The following is a 14,115-nucleotide window of genomic DNA, read 5'->3' as shown; positions in this document are numbered from 1 at the left end:
CACTACAGTAAGTGACTTTGCACATGTCTGGGTATAAATGTATGAATTCAGAGCAAGATAGATACTTGATACATTTGAAGTAACTTAGAAAGTTATCTTAGTAATTCACATATTTCCCAAATGCTATCAAGACATTGTCCAAGGGACTCAGGTCCTCCAGCTGTGCTTATCAGTATGTGATTCTGATTATGAGCTGACAATAGAAACCATAATCCTACTATGCATGTGATCAGTATGTGCTGGGACCTGATCTCTGAATATCTCTGATATTTGTGAATCAAGTTTCAAATGCTTAAAAGTATTGTTCATTTAAAAAATGAACATTTTGAGAAGATAAACCTTTGATTAGCAGATTGCTACCCATCAGGCTTAATACAGCTGAGTGAAAACTATTTTTCATCTTACTTTCTTAAGTATTCTTTCTTAAGTAAGGTATATTTTACCTTACCTTCTTAAAGTAAGTTGACCACATAGCTTGATCTTCCCTTTTAACAATAAGGAAAATCATGTTATCAACCCCTGAAAAGTGGGAGGTGAGAAATACATGCAAAGGTTCTTTACAATTTGCACTCGCCAGGCTATTTGATACACTGCTATAACAAAGGAGTCAAATGGCTTTATCTTCTCAGAACCTTCCATATAAAACAGTGCAGTGAAGCATGTGTTTGACTCTGACTGAGCTGTTCCCACTTCACACTATGATGAGCCACTTGCCAATTGAGTTCAGTCTCCTGCCACCCACTTGCAAAGGGAATTTAATTGGCTGTTACTGCAATCTGTACTCTGATAAGGTTGCTTATAAAAAAAAAAAAAAAGAAAAAAAGAAAAAAGAAAAAAGAAAAAAAAAGAAAAAAAAAAGAAAAAAAACCCACAACCAAACTATCTCATCTGAAGACTTCATAGAGTATTTTTCTTCCACAGCCCTCTATTTCTACTGGTCCACCATCTCAGTGTAGCTACCCTTTGAACAGCCATTCCTCCCTCTAGATTTCAAATTTTTACCTAGGGCTTTCCAAAAATTCACAATTCTTTTCCTTTACTTCCCAAACTACCTTTCAAGTCTCCACTATGTGGTCCAGTAGGTTCCATACGCTTTCATGTAAGGCTACCTCCCCCCTTTGAATTTAAAGTTTTATTCTGCCTGAGACAAGGGTGGCCTGCAATAAAGACCTTGTTTCCACTTCACAAGCCACCTGTTATCTTCTTCACCAACCTGCCAACTCCTCTATTGCTTCCCAGTCCTGCTGCTCCCCAGCCCACTGTGCCATCTGCACAGCAGGAATTCAGAGATAAACTTACAAAGTGTTAGAAGTCTCAGCTTTGTCTCAGAGCTGGTGCTGCTTTGTGAGCAGAATAATTATTCTGGAATAAAAGTAACTTTTTTATTTAAGAATAATGTTTGCATGGAAAGCTACTCCAGAATCAGGGGTAGCAAACTAATAGATTCCATTCTAGCTCTGCTAGTCTGGTTCCTCTTTTGTACAGGGCCCAAGATCTGTTTGAGAATACCTTCAATTTTCTTATTAGGACAGGATATATATGGATATAATAATTCCATTAATCTACAAAAATAATGAAAAAATTCTCAAAATATCATTTAAAAATTTCCAGCAATTTCTGAAAGTAACATTTCCAGCATTTCTGAAATTGAGGAAAAGCTGAAATGCAGGACCCTGATGACTCAAAAGACCATTAAGGGTTCTGTCCCAAAGTTAAAAAAAATAAATAAATAAAGAGAACTTTTGCAATAAGACCACAGATCACTGCAGCCCAGAAGAAACTGGACGAAGAGTGTCATATGAAAGACTGGAAGAGGTGACTACGTAGCAACCACAAAAAATTCAGCTCATCTGTTATAGTTAGTGGTACCACGCCACAGAAACTCAAGACCTTAGTCTTGGCCACAGTGCCCCATAATGCTGGACGCTGCTTAAATACAGTAAGTATAGAACAATTACTATCTCAGATAATTCACAATTGCAGTAAAAATCGTGAGACAACAAAGGAATACAGACAGATGAAGTAACACGAGGAAACGAAGTGATTTTGATCAGCATGACACCGAGTTGTCACAGTACATCGGGAGCTTAATGGTTGTTACTTTAGAACTGATAGTGTGGTAAAGGTTAATCTTAAGAATGAACATAAAGTGCATTAAAGAGGTTTTTTTGGACCATCTACAAAGAGTTTCTGCCAAGCCTACAAGGTAGCACAGGAAAAACACCTACAATTGCATGCTGGAACATTGAAACTGGCATCATTCATCAACGGGAAGAACAGAAGCTAATCATTCTATTGTGAATCAGAGATGATAAGAGTGGAAAAGGGTGTTTCATATTTTGTTCAATTCAGATTATTATGGTATTCTGTCTAAACTGGTGAATTTGAACCATGGAACCACTTTGCATGATAAACAGTAGAACTCTTTATCAGCCTTGAATCATAATGTAGAAATGGGTAGTTCACAGCTAGCTTTGAAAGAGCTTTCGATTTAAATATATGTCTCCTCTTTTAGGTCAAGTGCGAAACCCTACTAAAGTGCAAATTGCAAGCAAACCCAGCTATCTCAGCTCTTAAAACACCACAGCTATATTCTATTTCCTCTCAAAGAAAATAAATCAATAATTCAAAATAATGGCATTCTGGTAACGTAACACTTTGCCTATAACACATTCTTCCACATGTGTCTTTTGGGGAACAATTTTATTAAGCACATTTTAAAGTTTAATGAGCCACTCTCACTTTTTTGTTTCTGTTAATTTTTCAGAGAAAACATGAAAGCCATTCTGAAACAACAATACTCCTTGTGTGTAGATGTAAGCAAAGCTACAGGCACTTTCTGAGCACACTCACTGTTTTATCCAGATTCATAAAATCTCTGTTGCCTTTTCTCATTAAAGAAAATGCAGTCAGACATGGAAATACTCTGCAAGGTGATTTTCCTTCACATGAAATGTTCAGTAACAAAGATGTCTTTGTGTATGGCATGCTTTCTACTTCTTATTCCTCACTTCTTCTCTGCATTTTAATCCAGGTTATCTTTTCTTCTTGGTAGATTAGACACTGTAGCTGGCTTTAATCAAATAAAAATGCCATGAAGCAAGTACCTAAGTTTACATGGTAACTTACCTACCAGGAACATGGGTATTGCAAATACAAAGCTGAACTGATGTGGAAAATAATTGAAAGGATGTACCCCAGATTCAGTTGTGAAAACAGCGTAACTGCATTGGCAACACAGGCCTATCGTCAAAGCCTCTTTCGAGAAGGTAGGTTAGCTACGTTTATCTATACAAATAGAGAGTACTATCCTGTCTTTGGATAATGTGTTCTTTACAGGCTCACTCATAACTTCACATGACATTTCAAGATTTTGAAGTACAGCTTTGTTTTGTTGCAGAACAAAGTCAAGAGATTCTACACAGTGGCTACCACATTCACTTGTGATGCTGGAAACACATATTGAATAAAATGCCCTGAATGAATCAGCAAAGTGATTTCAACTTCACGTTTTCACAGCCTACCCAAAACCCCCTCTGCATGCTTGTTTTCATGAAAAGGTTAGAGTTTCTGTTTTTCTCCTTTCCTCCCCACAGTAGATATTCTAGGCCTGAGAAATTCTTCTTGACAAAAATGCCATTGAAACTCATTTCTGCAGGGAAAACATTTCAGCAGAGCTTCAGGATTTGCCTAAAGTCAAGGTATACTTCACAGAATCACAGAATCACATAAGGGTAAGGGTTGGAAGGGACCTCTGGAGATCATCTAGTCCAACCTCCCTGCTAAAGCGGGATCACCTAGAGCAGGTTGAAAAGGATCATGTCCAGGCAGGTTTTGAATATCTCCAGAGAAGGAGACTCCACAACCTCTCTGGGCAGCCTGTCCCAGTGCTCGGTCACCCTCACAGTAAAGAAGTTTTTCTTCATGTTCAGATGGAACTTCCTGTGCTCCAGTTTATGCCCATGGGCCCTCGTCCTGTTGCGGGGCACCACTGAGAAGAGTCTGGCCCCATCCTCTTGACACCCGCCCTTTAGATATTTATAAGCATTGATAAGATCCCCTCTCAGTCTTCTCTTCTCCAGGCTAAACAGACCCAGTGCTCTCAGCCTTTCCTCATACGAGAGATGTTCAAGTCCCCTAAGCATCCTCATAGCCCTCCACTGGACTCTCTCCGGTAGCTCCTTGTCTGTCTTGAACTGGGAAGCCCAGAACTGGACACACCGGCCTACAGATGTGGCCTCACCAGGGCAGAGTAGAGGGGGAGGAGAACCTCCCTCGACCTGCTGGCCACATTCTTCCTTATGCACCCCAGGATACCATTGGCCTTCTTGGCCACAAAGGCACATTGCTGCCTCATGGAGAACTTGTTGTCCACCAGGACTCCCAGGTCCTTCTCTGCAGAGCTGCTTCCCAGCAGGACAACCCCTAACCTGTACTGCTGCATGGAGTTATTCCTCCCCAGGTGCAGGACCCTACACTTGCCTTTGTTGAATTTCATTAGGTTCTTCTCCGCCCAGCTCTCCAGCCTGTCCAGGTCTCACTGAATGGCAGCACAGCCTTCTGGTGTATCAGCCACTCCTCCCAGTTTTGTATTGTCAGCAAACTTGCTGAGGGTACCCTCTGTCCCTTCATCCAGCTCATTGATGAATATGTTGACCAAGACCAGACCCAGTACTGACCCCTGGGGCACACCACTAGCTACAGGCCTCCAACTAGAATCTTTGCCACTTATCACAACCCTCCGAGCTCTGCCATTCAGCCAGTTCTCAATCCACCTCACTGTCCACTCATCTAACTCACACTTTCTAAGCTTATCTATGAGGATGTTATGGGAGATGGTGTCGAAAGCCTTCCTGAAGTCAAGGTGGACAACATCCACTGCTCTCCCTCATCTATCCTGACAGTCAAGCCATCATTGAAGGCTATCAGATTGGTCAGGCATGATTTCCCCTTGGTGAATCCAGGTTGACCACTCCTGATAACCTCCTTTTCCTCCGCATGCTTAGAGATGACCCCTAAAATGAGCTGTTCCATCACCTTTCCAGGAATGGAGGTGAGACTGACTGGCCTGTAGTTTCCTGGGTCCTCCTTCTTGCCCTTTTTGAAGACCGGAGTGATGTTGGCTTTCCTCCAGTCCTCAGGCACCTCTCCTGTTCTCCATGACTTTTCAAAGATGATGGAGAGTGGCTTAGCGGTAACATCTGCCAACTGCCTCAGCACTCATGGGTGCATCCCATTGGGGCCCATGGATTTGTGGACGTCAAGTTTGCCTAAATGGTCTCTAACCCAATCCTCCTCGACCAAGAGAAAGTCTTCCTTTCTCCAGACTTTCTCTCCTACCTCCAGGGTCTGCGATTCCTGAGGGACAGCCTTAGCAGTAAAGACCAAAGCAAAGAAGGCTTTCAGTAATTCCACCTTCTCTGTTTCTTCTGTCACCAGGGCACTCACCTCATTCAGCAGCGGGCCCACATTTTCCATAGTCTTCCTTTTTCTACTGATGTACTTGAAAAAGCCCTTCTTGTTATCCTTGACATCCTTGCCAGGTTTAATTCTGTCATTTGCTCCTTGTAGAGGAAATGCTGGCTTATCCTTGCTGAAAAAAACACTTTTCACCAAGTGCTACAAAGCAAAGTAAAATGAGGTGTGCTCACTGCTGTTGTCCAACACTGGCATAAGAGCAGGGCACCCCCTGCAGCCTGACACCGCATGTTCCCACCGGGGCTCTGTCTCAGAAGCTGCATCAGTTGTGGCGGGTGCAGAGCCCATGTCCTTCTGCCAGGCGGACACCTTTGCTCCCTGGTCGAACTGGCAGAGCTACAGCGCCCTTCGTGCATGCCCTTCCACATGAACTGCTGCACAAACTGCACCAGAGTTGCTTACCTCAGCGTCTGAGAGAATTTTTATATTCTGTGTCACTGTGGTCACGCAGCATTCCAGCAAGGTGAATTCTGACTAGTTAAAGTGCAGAGAAATGTCTGTGAGGACAATTAGGGCAATGAACAGTGTCTCATACGAGAGGACAAAAGTAATTTCACCTTTTTCAGCCCAGAGAGGCAAATGTGAACAGTGGACACAATTGATTCAGGCAGGAGTGGGTGTAAAAGGTCAAGGAGGGAGAAGAGCTATAAAACCAAATAGCAATGCTGACAAAACAAAGAGTAAGTATAAACTGGCCTTGCCTAAATTTAGGATAAAAACTGAAGGTTTCTGACCACCAAAGGAGACAAGAGCTGGTTTTTCATGGAAGAAGTGGGAGCAAAAAAAAATAAAAATTAAATAAGTGAAAACTAGTGCTTAATGAATATCTAAATGGCACAGCCACCCTCAGCAAGGTCCTGGATTCATTAGGTGAAAATACCCTTATCAGTCCAAAGTCATTCTCTTTGTGAATTAACTGACTGAATTACAGTACAGAAAGAAGAGTTCTTGTTTATACGAAGGCTAGGTTCGTAGTGTTTTCCAAAGAATACAGAGAACAATTATCTGACTGTATATATCTGAGGATGACTCATTTAAAAGTAACTGTCATTATAAGACGCTTTTAGGGATAACATCTCTCAATTGAAGAGGTGCTAGAATTTCAACTGTCACTATCCAGAATCCTGTCCAACTCCATTTATGCTATTAAAACTTCTCTCTTCTTTTATATTATGCTTTATTCACAGATAGAGGCTCCTTTTTAAGAGCAAAAGAAATATTTTGTTTCTTGCAAGCCTTTCAGTCACCACAAGTGTTTTCCAACAGGCTAAGATATGTTTAAAATTATTTTTTGAATAATAGGATCTATTCACTTCTAAGGTCAAATAGAAAACTTTGAGTAGGGAAGTTACCTCCAACAGCTGCTTGCTACTTTAAATTACTTTTAACATTTAATCTTTGTACTTCAAACCATATAGTATCTAAATCTTGTGTATAGAACGTGTAAAGTTTTGTTAAATGTTTCTATTGCTTTCTGAGCTTTACCTCATTTTAACTATATGAATTTGAGAATCTGTAATCTTTGAAGTGTTTGGTATTTTTCATAAAATATTTGTTTAAATTTCTATAAAGGTATGGTAACTTGAATTATCCAGTTTCTGTCTTATATTACATGAAGCTAGGTCAAACAATTTCAGCATTATTAGCCCACTGGGAAAAAAAGCTTACATTTCTGGATAGTATGTTGTAAAAGAGTCAAGTTGGTGAAACCCTGAGATAGCCGTGCCATGACGATGCAAATATTGGAAATCAAATATCAGTCTACCTGTCCCTCTTCTTAAAGAAAGGGTTTATCTAGATAAAGTTATTTCAGTCTTGAAATTAGCCTGTGTTATCTAACACATGGTAACTATCAGCATTTAAAAGTCTGGGTACTCCAGAAATCTAGATGTACTGTTTGGTTTAGTTTAAAACAGGGATCTGTTCTTTATATGACAGTCTGTATGTAATATGTCATATGCATGTACATAAAGCAATAGACTGACATTCATGGAAGTTGTACTCGTGGTAGTTCTACTCACGGTAGAGCACCAACACTGAAGCACTGCTTTGTCCATAGTAATGGGCATGGTATTCATAATGGTACTCATAATAATGTAAGGGTATCTGGTAAGCTGAGAATTCTCTGGACCCAAAATTTTGGCTACTGCTCCAACTGTAAACTTTGTTCCCCTGTTTTGATAACAACATTGTTTATATGATAGATCACTGATGTAGAAAGCAAAGGTCATTACTAAAATGCAAGAATTTCTAGTGTATACAGAGCTGATTCTTCCTGACCAATATTTGGTCATTTTACACACCTCCTTGCCCTTCATGGTTTTTGCCTTGCTTGGCTGTAGTCCTTCACAGGATTTGGGGCAATCATGCCTCTCCAGTCCTGGTATACTTTGCCTGTTGGGAAGATCGGTGTGTTTTTGAAAAATATGTCATTTATCCATATTGTGTCGTATTATTTATTTGTACTCAAGTTATTGAATTAGTAGTTTCAGTTCCCAGAAGTGGAGTTGCCATCTGCTTCCTACTGGGTCAGTCAGCAGTTTCCATAAATCACTTAAAATATTCTCAAGCTCATTGTCTAGATCAATAACAACAAAACTAGTAAAAACTCAAAGTCTGCAGCTCATTGCATAGCTTTTAACGCAGTCCCACAAGTATTTTCAAAGGAAAAATAAAAAGCCTAATTTTCATCCAGATATCCTCCACAGCAAGGCATAAAAGCAGCTCTGCATTCTTCCATCCACCCTACCATGGAAAGAATTAGCATAGGTTCTTGTCCTTCTCTTCAAGCATGTTGGCTGCAAGACTTACTGTTCTTTTATCTGAAAATTACCTAATTAGTACACCTCTTTTCAGATCAGGGCTGAAACCAGGAACAGGGCTGCTTTTGAAGGTATTTTGAAGAGCCAGTCTGATTTCTTATCAAACTACAACTCCACTACAGTCACTATGAGTGCCTCGTGCCAACTCACAACTTAGTTCTCGCTCTACTCTGATAATATACTCTATCGTCAAAATATTCTGAATTGTAAAATACACATACACTACATTATTTTCTAAGACTTCCTATCAGCTTCAAGTTCATTGAATTCCTGGTTCCTATACAACCTTATTTAATGAAAATGCATACATTGCTTAAAATCATTAATTGCCAGCTTACATTTTAAGATAAAGTACTTAATGATAAAGTTCTCGAAAACAATTAGATCATCTGATGGTTTTGTACAAATGAATGACTGTAAGTAGTTATTCCATCAGATGGTAGTGATTGTTACGTTACAAATTTGAAATGGCAACACGCCTAACCCATACTGCAATAGTTTTTATACTGATGGGAGAAAGAATTTTCTGCTCTAGTTTTTGAAAAGCAAATACAATCTTGACTTCAGTGAGTGCTCTGGAACATCAGGGAGATCAAAAGAGTTTGATACCTCTTGTAGTAGATGTGACCATTTCAGAAAAACAGAATCAAATCTGGCTAATGAAATGAAAATGAAAATCATGCTAGTTTTGCCCATTACATACGTAACAATAGAAGCTGCCTCACTGAAAGAGGTCAATGGTCCTTCTTGTCCAGGACTCATTCTCCAAAAATAGCACACACTAAACACTGCTGAGACAATTTTAATTGCAAACCATACAGAGAAATCTCCATTTAACAGAGCTCCTTCCCCTCTCTAGATTGGCTGGTCTTCAGTCATGGAGTTTAATGTCACTAGCACATTTTAGTTTTACAGTTAATAATGACTCCAGGTATTCTTGATATTTTTACATGTTGGTATCAATAATTTCATTTTTAAAAAATTACCTCAAGAAGTAATTGCAGTTTTGTGAAAAGTGTGTGGGGGTATTTTCTCTTTGAAATATCCTTTTTCTTTTTTTTTTTTTTTTTTCTATTAGGAACAAGGGAGCACATGAAGATGGAATTTCCTGATCTGTCTTTTCTTTACTACTCAGTAAGCCTGAGACATAGGTACCTGTTTAAATGTCCCTTTTTTGTAGTATAGTGCTCTTTTCTGAAGCTTTTTCCAGGTAAATTTTGTCAAGGCCTTGGACTGTAAAAGTGCCACCCTGCTTCTGCCACATGCTTTTTGGAATGCTGTGACCAGGACTGCACACTCTATTTCAGCACCGGTAATTTATTATTATCTTTCTTTCTTTTCTTTATTATTCTTTCTGCATTTGCCATATTAACCCTTAAAAATATCATATGCTTTCTTTTATTCTACTGTGCACAACACTTACATTTAATAGCACATGACAGCTTAGCCTTCTACCCAAAACCGACAAAAATTCTGTCAAGGATTTACCGATGAGAAAAGATGAAAAACACTAGGGAAAGATGACCATGTAAAGAATGCTGTGATACAATGCTTAAGACTCAGGCCATGCTCTTCTATTTTCCTATTTTGCCAGATAATTTCTGCAATCTCTACCAGCCTAGGAGTTGCCATCGCTGCCAGCTAGATCCAGCATTGTCTCTAAGGTTACATAATTTTAATCCCTGCAGGGAACTGATGGTAGTCTCATGGCTGCTACCAGGATAGATGATTTTTCTAACTACTAAGTTCCTTAGGACTGAATGACCTCTTAGACTATATTTAAAAAATACACAGTAAATTCTGCTCTATATTTGATAGAGCAGGTACAGCTTACCATTAGGAAACATGCAGCTAAATGACGTTTAAGCCTCTACATGCAAGAAAGAACAGGATTTAAAGATCTATCTCTTTCTTTTGCACCTTTTATTTATTCGGTTAGGCATAGGCAGATTTTACAACTTCTAACTTTGTCTGTGAATGTCTAATGGAATCCACTGCAAAGTTCACTTATTTGAGTCACTTCTAAAAAGCTTGATCATTTACGAAATACTGCAGAATGTTGTCTATTGCCTGTATTTGCATTAATCCCTCCTCTATGAAGAGAAATTATGTTTGAAAAATGGCTGAGACACCTAGGTATGAAAGATAAAGAAGCCATGTAATGATCACAGGCAAATATTTTAATGCAGAGACATTCAGAGATCACAACACATTGGGGCTCTCTGCTTCGATTGTGTATTCCCACAGCTTGGCAATATGCTTTTCCATTATACATGACACCGTTCACCTTGGAGCCTGAGAACTTAATAAATATCAGGAATATAAAAAAAAATTGGTGAGGAAAAAACAGAGTTTACATCACTTTGCAACTCCAGGGACCAGTGAGTCAAAATTCAGTTTAAAAAAGAAATAAACAAATTAATATTCTTTATACCTCCCCAAGTTCTCTACACTTATTGAACTTTATCAGGTCCCAAATTAACTTCTCTTCTGAATTCCCATTGTGCTTCATTTTGATGTCAGGCATTTTTATCTGGCCCTTTCCTATAAAGAACATTTGTGTAAAGTCATCCAGGAGGGCTTTTAACCTTCATGGACCCTTTTTAAAGTCAAAGATTGTTGCAGGAATCCTGTGAAAGAAACATCTATATGATCCAATAAATAACTGAGAAAAGCCAGAGTTTAAACCAAGCTTCTCACAAATGCACTCTTTTTCCCAGTTACCATTTCACTCCAAAAATGAGCACGTGGAGGAAAGAGGAGGAAGTTGATGAAAATTCACAGCTAGCTAACGCCTTTTTGAATAAGACACTCATTTTTAATCTATAGTACTTACAAGTAAATATTAACTGCAATATAGAATTAGCAGTTCATAGTTTATATGTAAAATTTAAAGGGGGCTAGTTTAATAACTTTGTGTTAGAAAATTAATTCAAAGCATTTCAATTTTATCTATAAAGTCAGTCTATGAGTGCTCTGAAATAGTGAACAGGAAAAATAGTGGCCAGGATCAAGAAACGTAAAGCAGTCTTGGAATGCATGAGGTTGAAGTTTGTATCCACTTTGGTATCTTTTACACTGCCAGGATAGCATAAATAAGATTGTGGCTCAGCAGAGCACCAAAATAGGAGACTGCACTCCCTGTCTACATTGCAACTTCTATTACATTTATTTTAAGTTGCATAACAAGAAATAAGTATTTTCTGTATGTCTCCAGTGGCACAGGCTGTAATAGAATTAGTCTTTTTTAATACAACTTTATATAAACTTATGGAAATGTTTTATGTATATTTATGTGTATGTATAATAAGAGATTATATACATATATAAGAATTAAAAGTACAACTTCAGTGCAGCAAGAAAGTATTTAAATATTCCAGAATGAACATAATGTTATGATGTCTTTGCAATTCTCAGGTAATATAAGATATAGGAGCATTTAAGATCTCATTAGAAGCTCATAACACTTAAAGATATAATATCATGCTAATAAATTCCTTTGTTATGAACTATTTTTGTTTTCAAAACTTCATCTGAAAATATTTGCTAATTAACTTTTTTGCTTGACACGTGATTTGTTTGGGGCAAACTTTAAAAGCATACAAAAACTTGGCTGTCTAATGGAATTTTGAGCAATCTAAGACCTTAACTCCTGTATGGATCGATAGAACAATTAAAACTTGATGGGTTTTCCTAAAATATCCAGTGCTCAGACTGCATTTTGACATGCCAAAACATTGCTAAAGTCTGACTTTTTAGCCTCATTCTTGGTCTATTTTGTGAATGCATTAATTTAACTTGCCTTTTTTGATATGCAGAATGCAAACTTTCCCGAACGGGAACTACCTGTGCCCACGTGTAGGTACAGCAGCTACCAATGCAAAAATTACAGTTTCTGTTCCCGAGCTCTTTCATCTGCAAGCTTCAGCCTTTGTCACTTCTACCCTTGACTTTAACCCTATGCTAGCTCATTTGGACTGCTGCAATTTTACTTCATGGTTACCTAGGTAAACTAGATTTAACTAACACACCATGACAGTGCTCATAATCATTTTCCCTCTCAGCTATATACTTAGGCTACTTCAGAGCTTGTTGAGTTTTCAAATGCAAGAATTTTGGTTTTGTAGTTTAAACAGTATAGAAATTCTCTAGTCCATTTCTCTTATTTCTACTGATTCACAACTTTCATTTCATTTTTACTGATTTGCATGTTGTTGCAGACAAAGCACTCATAACACTGAAATTTGTTTTCTTTCTACTAAGCTCTTTTTCTCAACTAAAGGAGGTCTGTTACTCTTCCTAATAGCACAGTTACTGCTGGTAGCACACTTTCAGTGCCAAGCCGCCAATGGAAGATGTAATGATTCATGGTGTAGAAATAGCTATTGAATTGGCACTAATTTTGCTTTTGGTGTCAGGTTCAGCAGCAAGAACCAAACCAATCCCTGCTACCCCACAGAAGTGGAACTGGTCCCTGCCAGACATGGGATATTTGCTAGATTTCATTCGTTGTGTATCACAGACACGTTTTAAAAACCTGGTTATTTAAAATTAAAACACATTCTGCATTTCCTTTCATTACAGTTTTATGAAACATCCTTCTATATTCTAAACAAAGATACATATTTAGCAAATAGTTTAGTATGTTTGGGAAAACATCAGTTTGTTTACTGGAAATGTACCAGACAGAATAGAGAAGAATAAGGCTTCTGAAAGTGCACCCACAAAGGTTTGCTTTTCAGGGTTGATATTACAAGTAATTAGTTTGACATTTAATAAATGGCATTTCTAAGAACTACTAAAGCTGGCTTAACAAGCAAACAGAACAACCTTGTTTTGTTTAGAAAAGGTAGTTGCATTGTTGCACATTTTATGTAAAGTGGTTTTGCCAGCTCATGTTGAAAACATCTACATGCATGAAATACTTGAAATAAATATGCTCTCTGTAAACTAAACTTTCTATTATGGTGCTCTCTGCTTAGCACAAACTCTGATAAAATGTCCTGTGGAAAAGCTGGTATACACTGCAACTGAGTGGGCCCATGCTAGAGTTATAATAAATTTATGCTCAATTAAAGTAGTGTGTTTTTTCTAAGCATGTTTCAAATCATAAACCATTCAGACTGTGTTTTACATTTTGGTCAAAAAAAAAAAGCAGATGTTGAAATTATATGTCCTTAAATTTTCCTAGGCTTTAGAATTGAATTTGATGTTGGCAAGTAAAGCGATTGCTTTGAAGAATCAAGAATGCATGTGTTAGTCCGGTTAGCCAACCCAGAGGATAGGTTTGTTTACATGCAACACATTTCAAGGGCATATAGAAAACAACAGTAATTCAAGAAATACATCTGAAATTTGGTCTCATTTCCTGCTTGTGTTGAGAAGAATATTAAGTGTTTATGTCATGCCAGTCTCAGCAGCTTTATTTTTGTGCATTAGAAATCATGAAATCTCCTCCAAGTGCCTGTAATATCAGAGTATCATTCACCCAGTTCAGCTGCTTGGTTAGCACACCCACACCTCACCAGGGAAGAGAATGGAGTCTTCAACCCGAATGGCAGAAATCTACTTATAAATAGGGTTCCCATACAGCATTTGCAGACAGCATTTTTGAAAAGCCAGGGGGTGGCAGTTGGGGGGGGGGATCGTTTATGATGAATTTTACTTCACTGGGTAAACATGGGGTGAGGCGGATCTACAAAGCTACCCTGTTTAAAAGGAAACATGAGCAAAGCCCCAGACTCTATTTTTTTTTTCCTAATGCCAGAGTTCAATGATGACGTGGTCTACTTAACCAAGCAGTGGACCTGTCTCG

At 38.4% G+C, this 14,115-nt stretch overlaps 1 pseudogene; it reads right to left on the bottom strand.

Moving 5' to 3' along the window:
- The window catches only part of LOC129206315 (uncharacterized), an 85,276-nt pseudogene that overhangs the window by 53,952 nt on the left and 17,209 nt on the right, over positions 1 to 14,115 (bottom strand).

Source organism: Grus americana, chromosome 4, assembly GCF_028858705.1.
Source record: "Grus americana isolate bGruAme1 chromosome 4, bGruAme1.mat, whole genome shotgun sequence".
Lineage (NCBI taxonomy): Eukaryota > Metazoa > Chordata > Aves > Gruiformes > Gruidae > Grus > Grus americana.
The sequence above is the reverse complement of the archived record's forward strand: the minus strand, read 5'-3'. Positions and strand labels throughout refer to the sequence as shown.